This window comes from Triticum urartu, chromosome 1 (genome assembly GCF_003073215.2).
Source record: "Triticum urartu cultivar G1812 chromosome 1, Tu2.1, whole genome shotgun sequence".
In the NCBI taxonomy this organism is placed as follows: Eukaryota; Viridiplantae; Streptophyta; class Magnoliopsida; order Poales; family Poaceae; genus Triticum; species Triticum urartu.
Window position 1 is genome coordinate 242263932 of NC_053022.1, and position 25218 is coordinate 242289149.

The 25218-nt window shown below is 49.7% G+C and overlaps 1 pseudogene; it reads left to right on the forward strand.

Annotated features, from left to right (window-relative positions):
• The first annotated feature begins 209 nt into the window (after positions 1 to 209).
• LOC125532816 overlaps positions 210 to 25218 on the forward strand; it is a 31269-nt pseudogene continuing 6260 nt past the window's right edge.

Consider the following 25218-nt stretch of genomic DNA (forward strand, 5'->3'; position numbering starts at 1 on the left):
CTTGTACTCTCATTTCTAAGTTCGCTGAATTTGAGGAGAAGTAGAGGCAACTTAACCTTGACTTGGAGCTGGCCCAACAAAAGTTGAAGAAAGTTCAAGATGAAGCTGCAGGTATGGAAGGTAACTGTCTATCGACTGCTCACGTCGACCATCCTTTAAAATATTTCTTCGATATCTTGTTTGACCCGATTGCTTATTTTGCTGAGAAAATGAGGTTGGCTCTGGAGAAGAAGGACTCGGACCTTGCAGATGCGCAGAAGGAAGCTCAAGATAAGACTGCCCTTGCTGACCAGAAGCTAGCTTCGGTCGGAGTGCTGGAGGAAGAAGTAAGCAAGTTGAAGTCCTCTCTCACTGAGTCCAACCGAGAGGTAACTCGTTTGAAGAAGGATAAGATGGCTCTGAATGAGAAACTGGAATCTACGACTCGTAAGAGAAATGACGTGGAGGCTTATCTGAGAACTCTCGCCAAGAAGCTCTTTCTTATGCTGGAAGGTACTCCTTTTAATCCGACTGCTTTACTTCTTGTAAGTTAATCCAGTCCAGTCGACTCACTAACTCTTTGACTTCAGAGTTCGGCCAAAACTTTGATGAGGAGACTGGACGGATCGAGATGGGTTTGGACCCTATTGTTTCTCTAGTCGGCAACGAGGCTGCCATGAATGTGCTTCGCCTGGAATCCCGTGTTGCCAGCGTTAGAAGTTATCTCGCTCGTCTGAACGTGGCAGTTTCACATATCGACTCATTACTCTGGCTAGAGGTGACGCTTCAAAATGACCTCGAGTCTCTGATGGCTCGCCTCAACGAGGTCCCTGGTCGAGTGAAAGAATGGAAGAAGTCCTCTGCCCGGTGTGGTGCTGATGTGGCGTTGTCCTTGGTGAGAGTCCACTGCAAGGAAGCTCGTGAAGATAAGGTGGAGGCGATCAAGGTCGCTGAGGGAGTCCTGGATTAGGGGGTGTCCGGATGGCCGGACTATACCTTCAGCTGGACTCCTGGACTATGAAGATACAAGATTGAAGACTTCGTCCCGTGTCTGGGAGGGACTTTCCTTGGCATGGAAGGCAAGCTTGGCGATACGTAGATCCCCTACTATTGTAACCGACTTTGTGTAACCCTAGTCCTCTCCGGTGTCTATATAAACCGGAGGGTTTTAGCCCGTAGGACAACATACAGAACAACAACCATACCATAGGCTATCTTCTAGGGTTTAGCCTCTCTGATCTCGTGGTAGATCTACTCTTGTACTACCCATATCATCAATATTAATCAAGCAGGACGTAGGGTTTTACCTCCATCAAGAGGGCCGAAACCTGGGTAAAACTTCGTGTCCCCTGCCTCTTGTTACCATCCGGCCTAGACGCACAGTTCGGGACCCCCTACCCGAGATCCGCCGATTTTGACACCGACATTGGTGCTTTCATTGAGAGTTCCTCTGTGTCATCTCCATCAGGAAGGATGCCCCGCCCCGTCTTTAAAGACGGCACCGTTCCTAAGGGAGCTTTGGCTGTCGGCCAAACCCTCCGGCTAGGTGGTTTTCTTATGATCGCCTGTTTGGCTTCTACGCCGACGATGACCTCTCGAGCCATCGAAAACAATCTTCATGTCAGCTCGGAACTCGCCGACCAGTTAGATCGAATGGAGCTCTCCTCCATAAACGAGCTCTTGGATCGCATCGCCGCCCTGGGAGTCGCTACGGATTACGACCAGATTGAGCCTAAGCCCGATCTGAGAGAGATTAACTCTCCCCAAGTCACCCATCACGTTGCCGTGGTAGAGGGACAGTGCGGCGACCCCTCATCTATCTTAAGGACTAGCTACGTCCGGATTCCCGATCCCTCCAAGCCGGATACCCGTGGAGGGGAGGATATCACTCAAGACCTGAACTTAGAGTTAGGCGACGGACTGGATTCATTGGACAACATCCAAGAATCCAAATTTTCGAGTTCAGAAATTCCTCGGCCTCTGAGCCTCAGATGGGGTGAGGCTTCGGATTTAATTCCACCCACCCACCCGAACATCAACGATCTATCCCAAATTAGGCAGGAGCCCGAAGAAACACTACATCATTACTGGGCCAGATTCCTCCTGGTTATGAACATGATGAAGGACTGCCGCGAGGAAGACCCAATTTCATTCTTCTGCAATAATTGCACAGACAAGGGAATCCTCAACGCCATAAGTCGCCGTGATATTACACGCTTCGCTGACTTGGCGTCCATAGTATGAAAGTACTGTGCGATGGAAAGCGCCTGGAAAACCGAAATAAAATTTTGGGACAATCTGGCCCTGAATACAAACCCAGTCCGAAATAAAAGGGTGCATCATCGCCAGACACCCGGGTCAAACAACAAAAAGCAAAACCCCTCTACAGGGCATGGAACCGTATTGGAAGGATGGCTTAATGGTCCCTGTAAAATTCACAGTACAGAGGATGCCACACCAACTCACAGCCTTAGAGCATGTTGGATACTCCGGCAGGTGGCCAAAATTGGCAAAGATCTCCTAATTTCGGAGGCCACAGAAAGCCACCCCAGAGACACCAATACGGTATTAATAGTCTTCGAGACTTTCGCATCAAATAACATGCGAAAAAGGACACTCCGCAGCCTTGCCGAAATCTACCAAGTGGCAACAATAAACCCATGGAGTGACACGGCTATTACCTTTAACGCAAGTGATGAACCTAAAATCCGAACAGCCCGAGTACCAGCCGCATTGGTCCTCTTTCCAGTAGTGGACGGCTTTCGTCTTACCAAGGTACTCATGGACGGCGGCAGCGGATTGAACCTCATTTATGAGGAAACCCTTCAAAAAATGGAAATAGACTGGAACCGCTTGAGCGAAGTAGCACAACCTTTAGAGGAAAAATCCCCAGTCGGGAAGCGCGCTGTACAGGAAAAATCACACTAGATGTGGTGTTTGGCACGCCGGATAATTACAGGTCCGAAGAGTTTACAATCTTCCAAGCAATACCCCATTACGGGTACATGAAGCTCAAGATGCCCGAGCCCAACGGGATCATCACTCTCGCTAGTGATCCGGACATAGCACTCCGCGCTGAAAACAAGACAGCCGAACTGGCCCTCGAGGCACTATCCGAATCCCTAGCGGCCGAGGAACTTACTGCGTTGCGCTCCACGGTGAATAGAGACGATGTGGTACTCGACAAAAGATCCAAGTCCACCTCCTTTAAACCGGCGGACAAAATAGTCAAATTCCAGGTCCATCCAACGGACCCCAATAAAACAGCTTCCATCGGGGCACATTTAATCCCTGATGTAGATGCAGCACTGCGAGAGTTCCTACGAGAGAGCTGGGACATTTTCGGCTGGCACCCTTCAGACATGCTAGGAATCCCACGCAGGCTGGCCGAGCACAGCTTAAATATCCTAAAAGAATTCAAACCTGTCAAGCAAGCTCTTTGGCGTTTTTCCGAACCTAGGAGACAGGCCATGGGAGAGGAGCTACAAAGCTATTGGAGGCCGGATTCATCAGAGATATAAAACATCCGGACTGGCTAGCAAACCTGGTGATGGTACCAAAGAAGGACAAATCCTGGCACCTGTGCGTTGATTTTAAAGACCTTAACAAGGCTTGCCCAAAGGATCCCTTCCCCCTCCCCCACATCGATCAAATTATCGACGCTACCGCAGGACACGATTCGTTGTGTTTCCTCGATGCATATTCCGGCTACCATCAAATCAAGATGGCAGAATCAGACCAAGCCGCAACAGCATTTATCACACCATACGGCCCATTCTGGTTCAACACAATGCCCTTCGGGCTCAAAAACACCGGCGCAACATATCAGCGCATGATTCAGACATGTCTGGCAAACCAGATCGGCAAAACGGTGGAGGCATATGTAGATGATGTGCTCGTCAAAACAAGACATGTCGAATCTCTAGTAGACGACTTGAGGCTCACATTCGATAACCTTCGAACATACGACATCAAGCTCAACCCGGAAAAATGCGTTTTCGGCGTCCCAGCCGGAAAGCTCTTGGGCTTCATTGTATCCGGTAGAGGAATTGAAGCAAATCCAGCCAAGATCCGAGCTCTTTCACAATTGGATATCCCAAAGGACCTCAAACAAATACAAAAGTTAACCGGATGCGTGGCGGCTCTAAGCCGCTTTATCTCCCGCTTGGGAGAAAAGGCCCTACCCCTTTACCGCCTCCTTCGGCGCACCGAACACTTCGAATGGACAGATGCAGCCATGGCCGGACTCGACGAAATAAAAGCCATATTGGCAACAAACCCAGTCCCGGCTGTGCCAAACATTGGCGAACCAATGCTATTGTACATTGCAGCAACACATCAGGCGGTAAGCGCAATGCTCGTCGTCGAACGAGAAACGGACGGACACAAACCCCTCCTTGAAAAGCCGGTCTATTATGTGTCCACTGTCCTCACTCCATGCAAATCACGGTACCCACATTATCAAAAGATTGCTTACGCGGTATTCATGGCATCCCGGAAGCTACGACACTACTTTCAAGAGTGTTCAATAACAGTAGCCTCGGAAGTACCACATAACGATATTATAAACAACCGTGACGCAACAGGCCGGATTGCAAAATGGGCCATTGAGCTCCTCCCGTTCGACATAACTTATAAGCCACGGCGAGCCATCAAGTCACAAGATTTGGCCGACTTCGTCGCAGAATGGACGGAGGCCGAACTCCCTAAAGAGTACGGCACATATTCAAATTGTATCATGCATTTCGATGGCTCCAAGTTGTTGGCCGTACTAGGGGCTGGCGTCGTTTTTACGTCCCCCACAGGAGACACAGTTTAATATGTACTCCAGATTATGTACAAAGACTCCAACAATGCAGCCGAATATGAGGCCCTTTTACATGGTCTCCGGATGGCAGTATCCATGGGCATTCAACGCCTAGAGGTGCGCGGGGACTCGAACCTCGCAATATCCCAAATAAACGGAGACTTCGATGCCAAGGATCCAAAAATGGCAGCTTACCGCAACGCCGTCCTAAAAATGTCAGCTCGGTTCGAAGGGCTTGAATTTCACCATATAGCTTGGGAAAATAATCCGGCGGCAGATGTCCTGGCACGCATCGGCGCAAAACGCGATGTAGTCCCCCCCAACATCTTCTTGGAAAGGCTGTTCAAGCCATCCGTAGTATGGGAAGGGGAGCCGAACAATAACAGCCCAGACCCAACCGCACTACCCGACACCGAACATTCTGACACAATCGGAGGCTCTGCCAATGAAATAACACCTTCAGCCCACGTAATAATGGTCGTCATCGCCCCGTGGAAAGAACCATTCCTCGCCTACCTTACTAGGCAGGAACTCCCCGAGGACCAAAATGAGGCACGCTGCATAGTGCGGCGATCCAAAGCCTACAGAGTCCACGAGGGAGAGCTTTATAAGAAAAGCACTATCGGAGTCCTTCAAAGGTGCATCTCCGAAGAGGAAGGGCGGAACCTCCTGGCTGAAATTCATGTCGGACTCGGCGGTCATCACGCAGAAGCTCGGTCCCTTGTAAGCAAGGCCTTCCGTACAGGCTTTTATTGGCCGACGGCCCGAGCAGACGCCCAGGACTTAGTCCAACGATGCACCTGTTGCCAGCTCTTTGCAAACCAAAGCCATATGCCACCCACCGCCCTCCAAACTATCCCCATTACTTGGCCCTTCATGGTCTGGGGGCTTGACATGGTTGGACCCCTTAAAGGTGGAACCCACAAGCAAAAATACTTACTGGTCATGGTGGATAAGTTCACCAAATGGATAGAAGCCAAGTCTGTTAAGACGGCCGAATCCGGACCGGTGATAGACTATATATCCGGGGTTGTACACCGTTACGGCGTCCCCCACAGCATCATCACTGATAACGGCACGAACTTTACAGCCGACGAGGTAAAACTCTGGTGCAAAAACATGGGCATCCAGCTCGATTATGCTTCCGTCTGTCACCCACAAACTAACGGCCAGGTCGAACATGCAAATGGTCTTATCATGAGTGGCATCAAACCCAGATTAGTGCGGTCCCTCAAGGAATCTAACACACACTGGGTAGAGGAGCTCGAATTTGTACTCTGGGGGCTGCGGACCACGCCGAATCGCACCACCGGGTACACACCATTCTTTATGGTGTACGGCGCAAAGGCAGTTTTGCCTTGCGACATAATTCATGACTCACCTCGAGTGCGCATGTACGAAGAAAGGGAAGCCGAGCTCAATCGGCAGGACAGTTTGGACGCATTGGAGGAGAAGCGCGATGTGGCAAAAGCCCGTTCCTCATTCTATCAACAGCAGGCTCGAAGATACCAAAGCAGAGAAGTACGGGCCAAAAATTACAACGTTGGCGAATTAGTTCTACGCCTGCCAGACAAGAAAAAGGACAAACTCAAGCCCAAGTGGGAAGGTCCCTTCATAATTGACCAAGTCCTGACTGGTGGATGGTACCGCCTGCGAGATGCATCGGATAACCAACTCGAGCCGAACACATGGAACGCAGCCCGTCTCCGAAGATTCTATGCCTAGCGCCGGACTCTCTGTTCGTCTCCTTCCTCTGTCCATTTTTTATATATACTGTCTGTCTTACATTTCTCTCCTTCACCCCTTCCTTTCTCTTATAACCTTTAAAGGCTCATCAAATGACGTGCTATTCGCACTCATTAAACCGGGGGGCTTCTTTTAACAGAAGCTTATTTCTACGGGCTTCATGCCCAACACACGTGTTACACTTCCGCATGTACCTTTTATTTCACCATTATATGCATCGATATGACTTAAGTTTTGGCCAAGCTGGGTTGCTTGGCTCCTGTGCTTACCCCTACGTTCTCGATTATTCGGCTAGGCGGTAAAGGGAGCACCTCTGCGATTGTTACTGCCGGATCAGCCCGATGTGTACCTCAGACTGGGTGAAGCCGAAAGCTAGCGTTCTTAAGGTAATATTCGGTCGGTGACCTAAAAGATGATCTTTTCACTTATTTATTTATGCGCCCCCAGATGCTTTTTCCTGCATCTTTTTCATAGAATGGGCATGCACTTTAGGGTATGCCTCTGAGGGAAAGGAACCCCTAACAGAACTATTCTCCCTGGAATATGTTTCTTACTAACCATGTAATATAACATAACTAGTCGGGCACTTGTCTGTTCACGCACTAATGACCCCTACGCCTGGTCTCCATGCATTCCCCGGTTCTTATATAGCCGCATGGGAATTCGAACACACTACAGACCATCAGGTCCCGAGGCTGAAGCGAAAAGGTCAGCCATGACAAACGATCTACAATCCGGCTAGAAGGCATTATAAATGTCAATTAAATTACATAGTCATTCTGACCGATTGTATTCCTCTTCAATACCATCCAACAGGCTGTCTAATTTACAGTCCTGCTGGGAATACTTTGCGGCCAATTCTACTTGGCCGTATACTAAGCTTACTGGGATCTCCTTCCCGTCGGGCCCCACAGGACCGACCTCGGCCATGTGGTTGGGGTCAGCCTTTGTGTACCGCGTCTTCACCATGGCCCAGGCCTCCCTAGCGCCTTGACGGCAGGCCGATACCTTCCACAATCGGAAGCACCACCGTGCTCCCTTTAGCTTCTCCGCAAGCTCTCCAAGACCTTCGGGCACGGAGATGGATGGCCACAGGGCCTGGGCAACGCCTCGCATCGCCTTCCAAACTCGCTCGAGCAGTTGCGAGAGCTCGGGAAGAAGGTCACCCGTAGAGCCGGGCATCTCCTCTGCAGGATGACCTGTTAGCACACTACAGACATTACTCTGTTAGTCGACTTCCCTGCTGAACCTTTTTTTTTCTCCAAAGGTTCGTTCTAGCACTTACTAAATATGTCACGCCGAAGCCACTGATTCTCCTTAACGGAGTCTGACAGCTGGGCACGAACATCTTTCAGCTCGATGCCCAGCTTGGTGTTGGCATCTTGGAGATTGTTCTTCTCCCACCTCACCTTTGTCAGCACCTTCTCACCAGCCTTCGGCTGGCGTAGGAGGTGTTGCCTTTCCGGATTCAATCCGGTGCCATCTGCAATTTCATTTGTCAGATTCGCACCCATGTCGTGCTTCGCAAAATACTTATCTTTTGAAGTGTATATTACCAAAGGGGGTCTCCTTGGGCTCCCCTGCCGCGGCTAGTGCGGCCTCAAGTTGGGCTTTGCACTCTTCCAGCTCCTGGGACAGTAGGGAATTCTTTTCTGTAAGAACCTGCATAACATATGATCCTTAAATCAGTTATTCTAACTGTTTCAAGTCTCGGGGGCTACTGGTATATATATATATATATAATTACCAAAATTTTCTTACCTGTATGTCTTTTACATATTTCTTCGTGGCTCTGGCTAGACCATTTTGAGCGGCATGGAGGTAAGCATCTCCCGAATTGAAGGCGTCTAATGCCTCTCGGGAGAAACAAGCGTCTGGTGCATGCCTTGTGTTCGCCTCCACCTCCGGAACAGGCTTTGGAGCTTGGCTGGTGGAGGCGCGATTGGAAGCCTCTCCGGATATAGTCCGGCGAGGCCTCTTTGGCTTGTCGCCGCAGGTTCGGCCTCCCATCTCAAAAACCTCCCCTGCAAAGTTCAGTTGTAATCAGGAAACTGAAAACGCGAGAGGGCGGACCCCTAGTCGGGGTACTGGGACTTCAATCTCAGTTACCTGGGAGGCCGGGATTAGCCCTAGGTAATCGGCCGTAATGGCCACCAAGGCGTTGTCCTTGCTCAATTGATGGAACACTCCATCAATCAGCTCCACAGATAAGTCCGGATCCTCTTGAGAGGCCGGGTCGAGGGACCGTCCTGGGTCCTCGTGTTGTGGAGGAGGGCTGTTTATTTCTTTAACAGCTTGGCGCAGTTCCTACGTTGAAGTCGTTAGACCGAATATTTAACAATGGGAATATAAAATGAATGGGAAGGTAAATGTGGCCACTTACCCAGCTTGGGGGATTGTACATAGAAAATCCACCCTTTGGGCCGACACGGAGAAATTCCTCCTCTTCTCCCTTGTACAAAGCGGACAAGGTCTTTGTTAGAGCCGCAGCCGAATCCGGCCCCTTACGGCCGTAGCGGGTGGCGTCGTCCTCCCCGTTGAAGTCCCACATGGGGTGGCCTCTATACTGTAGCGGCTGCACCCCTCGCATAATGCATGCGGCCATGACCCCGATCATGGTCAGTCCGGAATGAGCTAACAATCTTATCCGGCCCATCAGGTAACGGACGTCCTTGTCACTTTCCCTCTGAGGGCTCCGTGGACGCCAACTTAGGCGCTTCTTTAGTGGAGCACTGTAGAACTCAGGGAGGCCGGTTCGGATAGGATCCGGCAGCGGGACGTCCTCTAGGTAAAACCATTCCGGAGGACAGTGCTCGGACGCCTTCTTTGGGGTTCCGGATAGATATCCGGTCTCGGCAATGCGCCACACTTCGGCTCCGCCCACTTGATATATTGCCCCTTCTTAGAATGGGGCACGAGGCAGAATAGCTCTTTCCACAGCCCGAAATGAGCCTCAACACCTAGGAACAGGTCGCAGAGGGCTACGAAGCCCGCGATATGCAATACGGAGGCAGGCGTGAGATTGTGTAGTTGGAGGCCATAGAACTCCAGGAGCCTCCGGAGAAATGGATGGATTGGAAATCCGAGCCCCCTTATTAAGTAAGGGACGAGGCACACCCGCTCTCCTTTGGAGGGATTAGGGGCACTCTCCGCTTGCTCTCCGCCATTATAGATGGCAAGACCGGCTCGAACCGGGACCATATAGGCCGGGGGAAGAAAACCCTTGGTCTGGAGCGTCACTAGCTCGCTATGTGGGATGGAGCATCTCTCCCAATATCCAGGTTGAGGGCTGGAAGTGCGAGAGGAGGAGTTGCGATGGCTTGCCATGGTGGTATGGACCTTTCTCGGATGCGCTCTGATGAACACTCGCGAATGGGAGAAGGTGTGGTTTGGATCTAAATCCTCGTGCCCTTAAATGGGCGGCTCATTTGCACGGCTAGGGGTGTGGATGTAAAAACACTCAGACTTTTCATATTCGTTTGACACATGGGAGACGGCCATTATTGGGCGTAGAAGCCGAGGAGCGCAACATTTACAAGAAATCGGACTTTATTCAACAGGTACACGGAATTTGGAGGAGAACCCGCCTTGCAATGCCGAAGACAATCTGCGCGCCGGACTCATCATCATTGAAGCCTGGTTCGGGGGCTATTGAGGGAGTCCTGGATTAGGGGGTGTCCGGATGGTCGGACTATACCTTCAGCCGGACTCCTGGACAACAAAGATACAAGATTGAAGACTTCGTCCTGTGTCCATGAGGGACTTTCCTTGGCGTGGAAGGCAAGCTTGGCGATACGTAGATCTCCTACTATTGTAACCGACTTTGTGTAACCCTAGCCCTCTCCGGTGTCTATATAAACTGGAGGGTTTTAGTCCGTAGGACAACATACAGAACAGCAATCATACCATAGGCTAGCTTCTAGAGTTTAGCCTCTCTGATCTCGTGGTAGATCTACTCTTGTACTACCCATATCATCAATATTAATCAAGCAGGACGTATGGTTTTACCTCCATCAAGAGGGCCCGAACCCGGGTAAAACTTCGTGTCCCCTGCCTCCTGTTACCATCCGGCCTAGATGCACAGTTCGGGACCCCCTACCCGAGATCCGCCGGTTTTGACACCGATAGTCTCCAACACCAAAAGGCATGATTTCAAGTGTTTTATGGAGACTTTCATCGCTGCTGCCACTCGGATTGCAGATGGAATTGACTTGGACGAATTCATCGAACCCGCCAACCCTCCTCCTGCCGAATGAACACACTTTGAGATTTGAACCTGCTTTAAATTTGCCTCGGAATACCGAGTGGTTGCTCTAACCATTAAACTCCATCGGGCTTGGTGCTCGAATACAATTGATCCGTTGTCTGGAATTTTTAGGATCCGTCCGAACTTGGTTTATCTCTGAACATGCTTGTATTTGCCTTCGAGTGGGATTTCCTCTTTACTCTGAATAATATTTCAATCTGCATCTCGATTTCTTTGCACAATGTTATATTTATGGCGCAGCTCTGAAGGAGAAGGTTGTAGTGGACCTGCACCTCGTCGTCCTTGCGGATGGGGATGGAGCGCACATTGTATTTGTGGTGCGACTCCAAAGGAGGAGGTTGCAGTCGACCTGCACTTCGTCGTCCTTGCGGATGGGGATGGAGTGCACATTGTATTTGTGGTGCGGCTCCAAAGGAGAAGGTTGCAGTCGAACCACACCTCGTCGTCCTTGCGGATGGTGATGGAGTGTATGTTGTATTTGTGGCACAGCTCCGAAGGAGAAGGTTGTAGTCGACCCGCACCTCGTCGTCCTTGCGGATGGTGATGGAGCGTACGTTGTATTTGTGGCGCAGCTCTGAACGAGAAGGTTGTAGTCGACCTGCACCTCGTCGTCCTTGCAGATAAGGACAGACTTCAAACCTTAGGCGAGTACTGGACTGCAGCTAAGCCCCAAGTGGGAGGTTTTCTCACCACTCGGTAGGATTTTACAAACTTAGGCGAGTACTGGACTGCAGCGCAGCCTCCGAGTGGGAGGGTTGCTCACCACTCCATAGGATTTTATAAACTTAGGCGAGTCCTGGACTGCAGCTAAGCCCCCGAGTGAGAGGGTTGCTCGCCACTCAGTAGGATTTTACAAACTTAGGCGAGTACTGGAATGCAGCTAAGCCCCCGAGTGGGAGGGTTGCTCACCTTTCAGTAGGATTTTATAAACTTAGGCGAGTACTGGACTGCGGCTAATCCCCCGAGTGAGAGGGTTACTCGCCACTCGGTAGGATTTTAAAAACTTAGGCGAGTACTGGACTGCAACTAAGCCCCCGAGTAGGAGGGTTGCTCACCACTCGGTAGGATTTTATAAACTTAGGCGAGTAATGGACTGCAGCTAAGCCCCCGAGCGAGAGGGTTGCTCGCCACTCGGTAGGATTTTACAAACTTAGGCGAGTACTGGACTGCAGTTAAGCCCCCGAGTGGGAGGGTTGCTCACCACTCTGTAGGATTTTACAAACTTAGGCGAGTACTGGACTGCAGCTAAGCCCTCGAGTGAGAGGGTTGCTCACCACTCGGTAGGATTTTTTAATCTTAGGCGAGTACTGGACTGCAGCTAAGCCCCCGTGTCAGAGGGTTTCTCACCACTGGGTAGGATTTTACAAACTTAGACGAGTACTGGAGTGCAGCTAAGCCCCCGAGTGGGAGGCTGGATCACCACTCAGTAGGATTTTACAAACTTAGGCGAGTACTGGAGTGCATCTAAGCCCCCGAGTGGGAGGCTGGATCACCACTCAGTAGGATTTTACAAACTTAGGCGAGTACTGGACTGCTGCTAAGCCCCGAGTGGGATGCTGGCTCACCACTCGGTAGGATTTTACAAACTTAGGCGAGTACGGGACTGCAGCTAAGCCCCCGAGTGAGAGGGTTGCTCACCATTCGGTATGATTTTTTAAACTTAGGCGAGTATTGGACTGCAGCTAAGCCACCGAGTGGGAGGCTGGCTCACCACTCGGTAGGATTTTACAAACTTAGGCGAGTACTGGACTGCAGCTAAGCCCCCGAGTGGGAGGCTAGCTCACCACTCGGTAGGATTTTGAAAACTTAGGTGAAACGGATTCGCAGCTAAGCCCCTGAGTGAGAGGCTTGCTCACCACTTGGTAGGATTTTTCTTTTGAACTTAGGAGAAATGGATTCGTAGCTAAGTCACCCACTGGGGGTTTTCAGACGTAAATAAAAGCAACAACAATCGTGCCAGAGGACTGTAAAGCTCATGTCTTTGATATACAAATTACAAAGGTATTTCTTATTACATTTTATTCGAACGAGTACTTAAGTATAAAAGGGGCGGAGCAGCTCCGCATTCCAAGCCCGTGGCTCGTCCTTCTTATGCTCGACACTGTAAAGGTGGTATGCTCCATTGTGGAGCACTCTGGTGACAATGAAGGGACCTTCCCAAGCTGGGGCGAGCTTGTGTGGTTTCTACTGATCCACTCGAATAACCAAGTCTCCTTCTTGAAAGGCTCGACCCTTCACGTGTCCGGCATGGAATCGATGCAAGTCTAGCTGATAAATGGTCGACCGGATCAAGGCCATCTCTCTTTCCTCCTCTAGGAGGTCGACTGCGTCTTGCCGAGCTTGTTCTGCTTCATCTTCATTGAAGAGCTCAACTTGTGGTGCATTATGAAGCAAGTCACTCGGTAGAACAGCTTCAGCCCCATAGACCAAGAAGAATGGAGTTCGACCAGTCGACCAATTGGAAGTTGTCCTCAATCGCCAGAGAAATGATGGAAGTTCATCAACCCAGGCGCCCGCTGCATGCTTGAGATCTCGCATCAGTTGGGGTTTCAGTCCTTTGAGAATCAGGCCATTTGCTCTTTCTGCCTGTCCATTCGACTGGGGATGGGTGACTGAAGCATAGTCAACTTGTGTGCCTTGTGAGGCGCAGAAGGTTCTGAAATCATCAGAATCGAAGTTCGATCCGTTGTCAGTGATGATGCTGTGCGGAACTCCATATCTGAAAATCAACTCTCTGATGAAGCTGACAGCAGTACTAGCTTCAAGATTCTTAATAGGCTTGGTTTCGATCCATTTGGTAAACTTGTCGACTGCTACAAGCACATGAGAGAAGCCACTCCTACCAGTCCTCAGTGGACCAACCATGTCCAATCCCCAAACAGCAAAGGGCCAGACGAGTGGGATGGTCTTCAGGGCTGATGCAGGTTTGTGCGACATATTGGAGTAGAACTGGCAGCCTTCACATCTGTCGACTATATCTTTCGCCATTTCATTTGCTCGTGGCCAATAAAATCCAGCTCGGTATGCTTTAGCCACAATGGTCCGAGAGAACGCATGGTGACCACAGGTCCCCGAATGGATGTCGTGGAGGATCACTCGGCCTTCTTCTGGTGTTATGCATTTCTGGCTGACCAAATCTGAGTCGCCATAGACCATGAGGCGACGGACGCTGTCGGTGTCAAAACCGGCGGATCTCGGGTAGGGGGTCCCAAACTGTGCGTCTAGGCCCGATGGTAACAGGAGGCAAGGGACACGAAGTTTTACCCAGGTTCGGGCCCTCTCGGTGGAGGTAAAACCCTACATCCTGCTTGATTAATATTGATGATATGGGTAGTACAAGAGTAGATCTACCACGAGATCAGAGAGGCTAAACCCTAGAAGCTAGCCTATGGTATGATTGTTGTTCTGTATGTTGTCCTACGGACTAAAACCCTCCGGTTTATATGGACACCGGAGAGGGTTAGGGTTACACAAAGTCGGTTACAATGGTAGGAGATCTGCATATCCATATCGCCAAGCTTGCCTTCCACGCCAAGGAAAGTCCCTTCCGGACACGGGACGAAGTCTTCAATCTTGTATCTTCATAGTCCAGGAGTCCGGCTGAAGGTATAATCCGGCTATCCAAACACCCCCTAATCCAGGACTCCCTCAGTAGCCCCTGAACCAGGCTTCAATGATGACGAGTCTGGCACGCATATTGTCTTCGGCATTGCAAGGCGGGTTCCTCCTCCAAGTACTTCATAGAAGATTTTGAACACAAAGATAGTGTCCGGCTCTGCAAAATAAGTTTCCACATATTTCCATAGAGAGAATAATATTTACACCAATCTAATCTGCTGACGTATTCCGTAGCATGACACACCACGGCCAAGCCTTTGTCCGAGTCATTTCATTATCCCACGTCAGCGCGTCATGCGAGGTGGTTTCCTTGGCACATCTTGTCAAAGCAGAGATCGTGTCCCCTTATTCTGGGATTCTCATCAATACGGGCGTGGGTAACCCAACCGCGCCATTGATTACGGCGCTTGGAGATAAGCGAGTTTTACCAGGCTGGTGGGGACACATAGTTGCGTCCATCCATATAACGGGATAAGGATCCACCTTTTCACCTACGTCTTCTTCCTCCTTTTCCTATCCATTCTCGCGCACTCGAGCTCCAGCGCCCAAGTCCGCACTCCCACCTCAACCTTCTCCAGCCATGTCCGGAGCAGGAGGCAAGTGGATGGTCTCCTTCGTCACGGAGGGACACATCAAAAAGCTGAGGAAGGCTGGATACCTGTCTAATGACATCGCGTACCAGCTTCCCCAAAAGGGGCAGCTCATCCCCACCCATAGGCCCCATGAGAGGGTGGTGTTCCTCCCCCATTTCCTCTGCGGACCAGGCTTCCCTCTCCACCCATTTGTCCGGGGGCTCATGTTCTACTATAGCCTGGATTTCCACGATCTGGCCCCGAACTTTGTCCTCAACATCTCGGCGTTTATCGTCGTTTGCGAGGCTTTCCTCCGCATCCGCCCCCATTTCGCCCTATGGCTCAAGACTTTCAATGTCAAGCCGAAGGTGGTGCGCGGCAACCAGGCGGAGTGCGGAGGCGCCATGGTGGGAAAGATGGCCAACGGCTTATGGCTCGAGGGCTCCTTTGTGGAGACCCTGAAGGGGTGGCAATCGTGGTGGTTTTACATCACTGAGCCGCGTGACCCCGAATGGGCCGCATCCCCCGAGTTTCGATCCGGACCCCCTACGCGGCTCACCTCCTAGAAGGAGACCGGCCTGTCGTGGGGTAAAAAAGGAGGGCTGACTGGACTCCAAACATGCATCCAAACCCTGGTGGACAAGAAGCTCAAGCTTGTCAACGTAGTCCCGGTTATGCTCATCCGCCTTATCCTCCCGTGTCAACAACGGGCTTTCAACCTTTGGGAGTTCAACCCAGCGCGGCACCAAACTCTAAGCAGGCTCTTCGACACGACGTACGAAGATGCCTGGTAGGTGCTTTTCAAGGGCGCCGAGGCCCCCGCATCCGCTACCGAGGATCACGGATTCAGTATGCAGCGTCACGCTCATGCGGTAAGCTGTTTTTCCTTTTACAGGGTATTAGTTTTTCATAGTTTGACTCCAGGCGGGATCAAAGCTCCCTTACCTTTGATAGGATTGGCAGGTGACGTCCGGACAGATCAACTGTCCGGCCCCTTTGCCCGAAGGCCCAGCGGACGCTCACTTGGCGAAGCTGCTGGTTCCGGCACCCTATGTGGTGCCGGGGAAGAAGGCCACGAAGAAGGCCACGGGGACTCGAAAGAGTGCCCGGCGCCAGGAGGTGTCGGATCCATCATTTCGACGATTTCGAGGCGCATTCCTCCCGTGAAGATGTCGGAGTAATGGGCCACGGGTAGGCCAACCTGAGCCCCATGACCTTTCAAGACATCGGGGCAGGCTGCGCCCGTCAAGACCACAGGGCGAAGAGACGCCTCCTGGGGAGCCTATGGCAAGACGCCTCCTGAAGAGCATATTGAAGAGTCCCAGGAGCGACTTCCAGAGAAGCCGGCTTTGGGGAGTCGGCCGGCGACTCCAACAAACCGTGACCTCATCGAGGGGGACGGGGCAGGGGCGTAGCTGCAATGAAGCCCACTCCCCGCCCCTTACCAAGGGCAGGCATGGCTACAGTGCGCCGTACTTGGGAAGATCTCCCTGCGGCGTGGCACTGTTGCCCAGCCAGCCTTGACATCAGCACCACTGTACCTGGTCCTGCGCCCACGACGGCTTGTCTGTACGGCCTAGAGGCAGCAGGGCCCGCTAGTCAGCGAGACCTCGGGAGACGGCGGGAGAACCGCCAGTCGGACCCAACGGGAGTCGGCACGGGGGAGTCGGCCGAGCCCTCCCCCAGGGCCCACACGCCATTAATCAAGAAGAGATGGGGAGTGCCCATAGTGATTGTTGGGGAACGTTGTAGAAAACAAAAATTTTCTACGGTTTCACCAAGATCCATCTAGGAGTTCATCTAACAATGAGTGATCGGATTGCATCTACATACCTTTGTAGATCACGCGCGGAACCGTTCAAAGAACGGGGATGAGGAAGGCGTACTCGACGTGATCCAAATCACCGAAGATCCTAGCGCCGACCGGACGGCACCTCCGCGTTCAACACACCTACGGTCAGCGTAACGTCTCCTCCTTCTTGATCCCCGGGTACCGAGCTCGAATTCGCCCTATAGTGAGTCGTATTACAATTCACTGGCCGTCGTTTTACAACGTCGTGACTGGGAAAACCCTGGCGTTACCCAACTTAATCGAGGAGGAGGAGGTGTTGGAGAGGGAGAGGGAGGCACCAAAGGCGTGGGGTGAGAGGCCCTCCTTCCCCCACTATATATAGGGAGCCTAGGGGGGGCGCCGGCCCTAGGAGATGCAATCTCCTAGGGGGGCGGCGGCCAAGGGAGGAGTCCATCCTCCCCAAGGCACCTAGGAGGTGCCTTCCCCCTTTAGGACTCTTCCTTTCCTTATCTCTTGGCGCATGGGCCTCTTGGGGCTGGTGCCCTTGGCCCATATAGGCCAAGGCGCACACCCCTACAGCCCATGTGGCCCCCCGGGGCAGGTGGCCCCACCCGGTGGGCCCCCGGGACCCTTCCGGTGGTCCCGGTACAATACCGGTGACCCCGAAACTTGTCCCGACGGCCGAAATAGCACTTCTTATATATAATTCTTTACCTCTGGACCATTCCGGAACTCCTCGTGACGTCCGGGATCTCATCCGGGACTCCGAACAACATTCGGGTTACTGCATATACATATCCCTACAACCCTAGCGTCACCGAACCTTAAGTGTGTAGACCCTACGGATTCGGGAGACATGTAGACATGACCGAGATGCTCTCCGGTCAATAACCAACAGCGGGATCTGGATACCCATGTTGGCTCCCACATGCTCCTCGATGATCTCCATCGGATGAACCACGATGTAGAGGATTCAAGCCACCCCGCATACAATTCCCTTTGTCAATCGGTAATGTTATGCCCGAGATTCGATCGTCTGGTATCCCAATACCTCGTTCAATCTCACGTTACCGCAAGTCACTTTACTCGTACCGTAATGCATGATCCCGTGACCAGACACTTGGTCACTTTGAGCTCATTATGATGATGCATTACCGAGTGGGCCCAGTGATACCTCTCCGTCATACGGAGTGACAAATCCCAGTCTTGATCCGTGTCAACCCAACAGACACTTTCGGAGATACCCGTAGTATACCTTTATAGTCACCCAGTTACGTTGTGACGTTTGGTACACCCAAAGCACTCCTACGGTATCCGGGAGTTACACGATCTCATGGTCTAAGGAAAAGATACTTGACATTGGAAAACTCTAGCAAACGAACTATACGATCTTGTGCTATGTTTAGGATTGGGTCTTGTCCATCACATCATTCTCCTAATGATGTGATCTCGTTATCAATGACATCCAATGTCCATAGTCAGGAAACCATGACTATCTGTTGATCAACGAGCTAGTCAACTAGAGGCTTACTAGGGACATGTTGGTGTCTATTATTCACACATGTATTATGATTTCCGGATAACACAATTATAGCATGAATAAAGACAATTATCATGAACAAGGAAATATAATAATAATGCTTTTATTATTGCCTCTAGGGCATATTTCCAACAGTATCCCACTTGCACTAGAGTCAATAATCTAGTTACATTGTGATGAATCGAACACCCATGGAATTCTGGTGTTGATCATGTTTTGCCCTAGGGAGAGGTTTAGTCAACGGATCTGCTACATTCAGGTCCGTATGTACTTTACAAATCTCTATGTCTCCATCTTGAACATTTTCACGAATGGAGTTAAAGCGACGCTTGATGTGCCTTGTCTTCTTGTGAAACCTGGGCTCCTTGGCAAGTGCAATAGCTCCAGTGTTGTCACAAAAGAGTTTGATTGGCCCCGACACATTGGGTATGACTCCTAGGTCGGTGATGAACTCCTTCACCCATATTGCTTCACGTGCTGCCTCCGAGGCTGCCATGTACTCCGCTTCACATGTAGATCCCGCCACAATGCTCTGCTTGCAGCTGCACCAGCTCACTGCTCCACCATTCAACATATACACGTATCCGGTTTGTGACTTAGAGTCATCCAGATCTGTGTCGAAGCTAGCGTCGACGTAACCCTTTACGACGAGCTCTTCGTCACCTCCATAGACGAGAAACATGTCCTTTGTCCTTTTCAGGTACTTCAGGATATTCTTGACCGATGTCCAGTGTTCCTTGCCGGGATTACTTTGGTACCTTCCTACCAAACTTACGGCAAGGTTTACATCAGGTCTGGTACACAGCATGGCATACATAATAGATCCTATGGCTGAAGCATAGGGGATGACACTCATCTCTTCTTTATCTTTTGCCGTGGTCGGGCATTGAGCCGAGCTCAATCTCACACCTTGCAAAACAGGCAAGAACCCCTTCTTAGACTGTCCATATTGAACTTCTTCAATATCTTATCAAGGTATGTGCTTTGTGAAAGACCTATGAGGCGTCTTGATCTATCTCTATAGATCTTGATGCCTAATATATAAGCAGCTTCTCCAAGGTCCTTCATTGAAAAACTCTTATTCAAGTAGGCCTTAATGCTGTCCAAAAGTTCTATATCATTTCCCATCAAAAGTATGTCATCTACATATAATATGAGAAATGCTACAGAGCTCCCACTCACTTTCTTGTAAACGCAGGCTTCTCCATAAGTCTGCGTAAACCCAAACGCTTTGATCATCTCATCAAAGCGAATGTTCCAACTCCGAGATGCTTGCACCAGCCCATAAATCGAGGGTTGGAGCTTGCATACCTTGTGAGCATACTTAGGATCGACAAAACCCTCCGGCTGCATCATATACAATTCTTCCTTAAGGAAACCATTAAGGAATGCCGTTTTGACGTCCATTTGCCATATTTCATAATCATAGAATGCGGCAATTGCTAACATGATTCGGACGGACTTAAGCTTCGCTACCAGTGAGAAAGTCTCATCGTAGTCAACCCCTTGAACTTGTCGATAACCCTTAGCGACAAGTCGAGCTTTATAGATGGTTACATTACCATCCGCGTCTGTCTTCTTCTTAAAGATCCATTTATTTTCTATGGCTCGCCGCTCTATAGGCAATCAGTCAAAGTCCATACTTCGTTTTCATACATGGATCCTATCTCGGATTTCATGGCTTCAGCCATTTGTCGGAATCCGGGCCCGCCGTCGCTTCTTCATAGTTCAAAGGTTCACCGTTGTCTAACAACATGATTTCCAAGACAGGGTTGCCGTACCAATCTGGTGCGGAACGTGTCCTTGTGGACCTTCGAATTTCAGTAGGAGCTTGATCAGAAGTATCTTGATCATCATCATTAACTTCCTCTCTAGTCGGTGCAGGCATCGCAGGAACATTTTCTTGAGTTGCGCCATTTTCCGGTTCAAGAGGTAATACTTCATCAAGTTCTACTTTCCTCCCACTTACTTCTTTAGAGAGAAACTTCTTCTCTAGAAAGGATCCATTCTTGGCAACAAAGATCTTGCCTTCGGATCTGAGGTAGAAGGTATACCCAATAGTTTCTTTAGGGTATCCTATGAAGACGCATTTTTCCGACTTGGGTTCGAGCTTTTCAGGTTGAAGTTTCTTGACATAAGCATCGCATCCCCAAACTTTTAGAAACGACAGCTTAGGTTTCTTCCCAAACCATAATTCATACGTTGTCATCTCAACGGATTTTGACGGAGCCCTATTTAAAGTGAATGCGGCAGTCTCTAAAGCATAGCCCCAAAAAGATAGCGGTAAATCGGTAAGAGACATCATAGATCGCACCATATCTAATAGAGTGCGATTACGACGTTCAGACACACCATTACGCTCAGGTGTTCCAGGCGGCGTGAGTTGTGAAACTATTCCACATTTTCTTAAGTGTGTGCCAAACTCGTGACTCAAGTATTCTCCTCCACGATCTGATCGCAGGAACTTGATTTTCCTGTCACGTTGATTCTCAACCTCACTCTGAAATTCCTTGAACTTTTCAAAGGTCTCAGACTTGTGTTTCATTAAGTAGACATACCCATATCTACTCAAGTCATCAGTGAGGGTGAGAACATAACGATAGCCACAGCGAGCCTCAACGCTCATTGGACCGCACACATCAGTATGTATGATTTCCAATAAGTTGGTTGCTCGCTCCATTGTTCCTGAGAACGGAGTCTTGGTCATTTTACCCTTGAGGCATGGTTCGCACGTGTCAAATGATTCGTAATCAAGAGACTCTAAAAGTCCATCTGCATGGAGCTTCTTCATGCGTTTGACACCTATGTGACCAAGGCGGCAGTGCCACAAGTAGGTGGGACTATCATTATCAATATTACATCTTTTGGTATTCACACTATGAATATGTGTAGCATTACGCTCGAGATTCATTAAGAATAAACCATTCACCATCGGAGCATGACCATAAAACATATCTCTCATATAAATAGAACAACCATTATTCTCGGATTTAAATGAGTAGCCATCTCGTATTAAACGAGATCCTGATACAATGTTCATGCTCAAACTTGGCACTAAATAACAATTATTGAGGTTCAAAACTAATCCTGTAGGTAAATGTAGAGGTAGCGTGCCGACGGTGATCACATCGACCTTGGAACCATTCCCGACGTGCATCGTCACCTCGTCCTTCGCCAGTCTCTGCTTATTCCGCAGCTCCTGCTTTGAGTTACAAATGTGAGCAACTGCACCGGTATCAAATACCCAGGAGCTACTACGAGTACTGGTAAGGTACACGTCAATTACATGTATATCACATATACCTTTCGTTTTGCCGGCCTTCTTGTCTGCTAAGTATTTGGGGCAGTTCCGCTTCCAGTGTCCACTTTCCTTGCTATAAAAGCACTCAGTCTCGGGCTTGGGTCCATTCTTTGGCTTCTTCCCGGCAGCTTGTTTGCCGGGCACGGCAACTCCCTTGCCGTCCTTCTTGAAGGATTTCTTACCCTTGCCCTTCTTGAACTTAGTGGTTTTATTCACCATCAACACTTGATGTTCCATTTTGACTTCTACCTCTGCTGATTTCAGCATTGCAAATACTTCAGGAATGGTCCTTTCCATCCCCTGCATATTGAAGTTCATCACAAAGCTCTTGTAGCTCGGTGGAAGCGACTAAAGGATTCTGTCAATGACCGCGTCATCCGGGAGATTAACTCCTAGCTGAGTCAAGCGGTTATGCAACACTTTCTTGAAATTATTATGAGGGATCATCTTATTTACTACCGTCGTTCTAAGAAACAAGATGTACAAAACATGATAAACATCACATGCAATCAAATAATAATAGTGACATGATATGGCCAATATCACATAGCTCCTTTGATCTCCATCTTGGGGCTCCATGATCATCTTGTCACCGGCATGACACCATGATCTCCATCATCGTGTCTCCATGAAGTTTCTCGCCAACTATTACTTCTACTACTACGGCTAACGCGTTTAGCAAGAAAGTAAAGTAATTTACATGGCGTTTCTCAATGACACGCAGGTCATACAAAAATAAAGACAACTCCTATGGCTCCTGCCGGTTGTCATACTCATCGACATGCAAGTCGTGATTCCTATTACAATAGCATGAACATCTCATACATGACATATATTTCATTCATCATTCATCACAACTTTGGCCATATCATATCACAAAGCACTTGCTGCAAAAACAAGTTAGACGTCCTCTAATTGTTGTTGCAAGTTTTACGTGGCTGAAAAAGGGCTCTAGCAAGAACGTTTTCTTACCTACGTTAAAGCCACAACGTGATTTGTCAACTTCTATTTACCCTTCATAAGGACCCTTTTCATCGAATCCGCTCCAACTAAAGTGGGAGAGACAGACACCCGCCAGCCACCTTATGCAACTTGTGCATGTTAGTCGGTGGAACCGGTCTCACGTAAGCGTACGTGTAAGGTTGGTCCGGGCCGCTTCATCCCACAATACTGCTGAAGCAAGATAAGACTAGTAGCGGCAAGAAAGTTGACAACATCTACACCCACAACAAATTGTGTTCTACTCGTGCAAAAGAACTATGCATAGACCTAGCTCATCATGCCACTGTTGGGGAACGTTGCAGAAAACAAAAACTTTCTACGGTTTCACCAAGATCCATCTAGGAGTTCATCTAGCAATGAGTGATCGGATTGCATCTACATACCTTTGTAGATCACGCGCGGAAGCGTTCAAAGAACGGGGATGAGGAAGGCGTACTCGACATGATCCAAATCACCGGAGATCCTAGCGCCGAACGAACGGCACCTCCGCGTTCAACACACGTATGGTCAGCGTAATGTCTCCTCCTTCTTGATCCAGCAAGGGGAAGGAGAGGTTGAGGAAGATGGCTCCAGCAGCAGCACGACGGCGTGGTGGTGGTGGAGCTGCAGTACTCCGGCAGGGCTTCACCAAGCTCTATGGAGGAGGAGGAGGTGTTGGAGATGGAGAGGGAGGCACCAAAGGCGTGGGGTGAGAGGCCCTCCTTCCCCCACTATATATAGGGAGCCTAGGGGGGGCGCCGGCCCTAGGAGATGCAATCTCCTAGGGGGGCGGCGGCCAAGGGAGGAGTCCATCCTCCCCAAGGCACCTAGGAGGTGCCTTCCCCCTTTAGGACTCTTCCTTTCCTTATCTCTTGGCGCATGAGCCTCTTGGGGCAGGTGCCCTTGGCCCATATAGGCCAAAGCGCACACCCCTACAGCCCATGTGGCCCCCCGGGGCAGGTGGCCCCACCCGGTAGGCCCCCGGGACCCTTCCAGTGGTCCCGGTACAATACCGGTGACCCCGAAACTTGTCCCGACGGCCGAAATAGCACTTCCTATATATAATTCTTTACCTCTGGACCATTTCGGAACTCCTCATGACGTCCGGGATCTCATCCGGGACTCCGAACCACATTCGGGTTACTGCATATACATATCCCTACAACCCTAGCGTCACCGAACCTTAAGTGTGTAGACCCTACGGATTCGGGAGACATGTAGACATGACCGAGATGCTCTCCGGTCAATAACCAACAGCGGGATCTGGATACCCATGTTGGCTCCCACATGCTCCTCGATGATCTCATCGGATGAACCACGATGTCGAGGATTCAAGCAACCCCGTATACAATTCCCTTCGTCAATCGGTATGTTACTTGCCCAAGATTCGATCGTCGGTATCCCAATACCTCGTTCAATCTCGTTAACGGCAAGTCACTTTACTCGTACCGTAATGCATGATCCCGTGACCAGACACTTGGTCACTTTGAGCTCATAATGATGATGCATTACCGAGTGGGCCCAGTGATACCTCTTCGTCATACGGAGTGACAAATCCCAGTCTTGATCCATGTCAACCCAACAGACACTTTCGGAGATACCCGTAGTATACCTTTATAGTCACCCAGTTACGTTGTGACGTTTGGTACACCCAAAGCACTCCTACGGTATCCGGGAGTTACATGATCTCATGGTCTAAGGAAAAGATACTTGACATTGGAAAACTCTAGCAAACGAACTATACGATCTTGTGCTATGTTTAGGATTGGGTCTTGTCCATCACATCATTCTCCTAATGATGTTATCTCGTTATCAATGACATCCAATGTCCATAGTCAGGAAACCATGACTATCTGTTGATCAACGAGCTAGTCAACTAGAGGCTTACTAGGGACATGTTGGTGTCTATTATTCACACATGTATTACGATTTCCGGATAACACAATTATAGCATGAATAAAGACAATTATCATGAACAAGGAAATATAATAATAATGCTTTTATTATTGCCTCTAGGGCATATTTCCAACAGTCTCCCACTTGGACTAGAGTCAATAATCTAGTTACATTGTGATGAATCGAACACCCATGGAATTCTGGTGTTGATCATGTTTTGCTCTAGGGAGAGGTTTAGTCAACGGATCTTCTACATTCAGGTCCGTATGTACTTTACAAATATCTATGTCTCCATCTTGAACATTTTCACGAATGGAGTTGAAGCGACGCTTGATGTGCCTTGTCTTCTTGTGAAACCCGGGCTCCTTGGCAAGTGCAATAGCTCCAGTGTTTTCACAGAAGAGCTTGATCAGCCCCGACGCATTGGGTATGACTCCTAGGTCAGTGATGAAATCCTTCACCCAAATTGCTTCATGCGCTGCCTCTGAGGCTGCCATGTACTCTGCTTCACATGTAGATCCCGCCACGACGCTCTGCTTGCAACTGCACCAGCTTACTGCCCCACCATTCAAAATATACACGTATCCGGTTTGTGACTTGGAGTCATCCAGATCTCTGTCGAAGCTAGCGTCGACGTAACCTTTTACGACGATCTCTTCGTCACCTCCATAAACGAGAAACATATCCTTAGTCCTTTTCAGGTACTTCAGGATATTCTT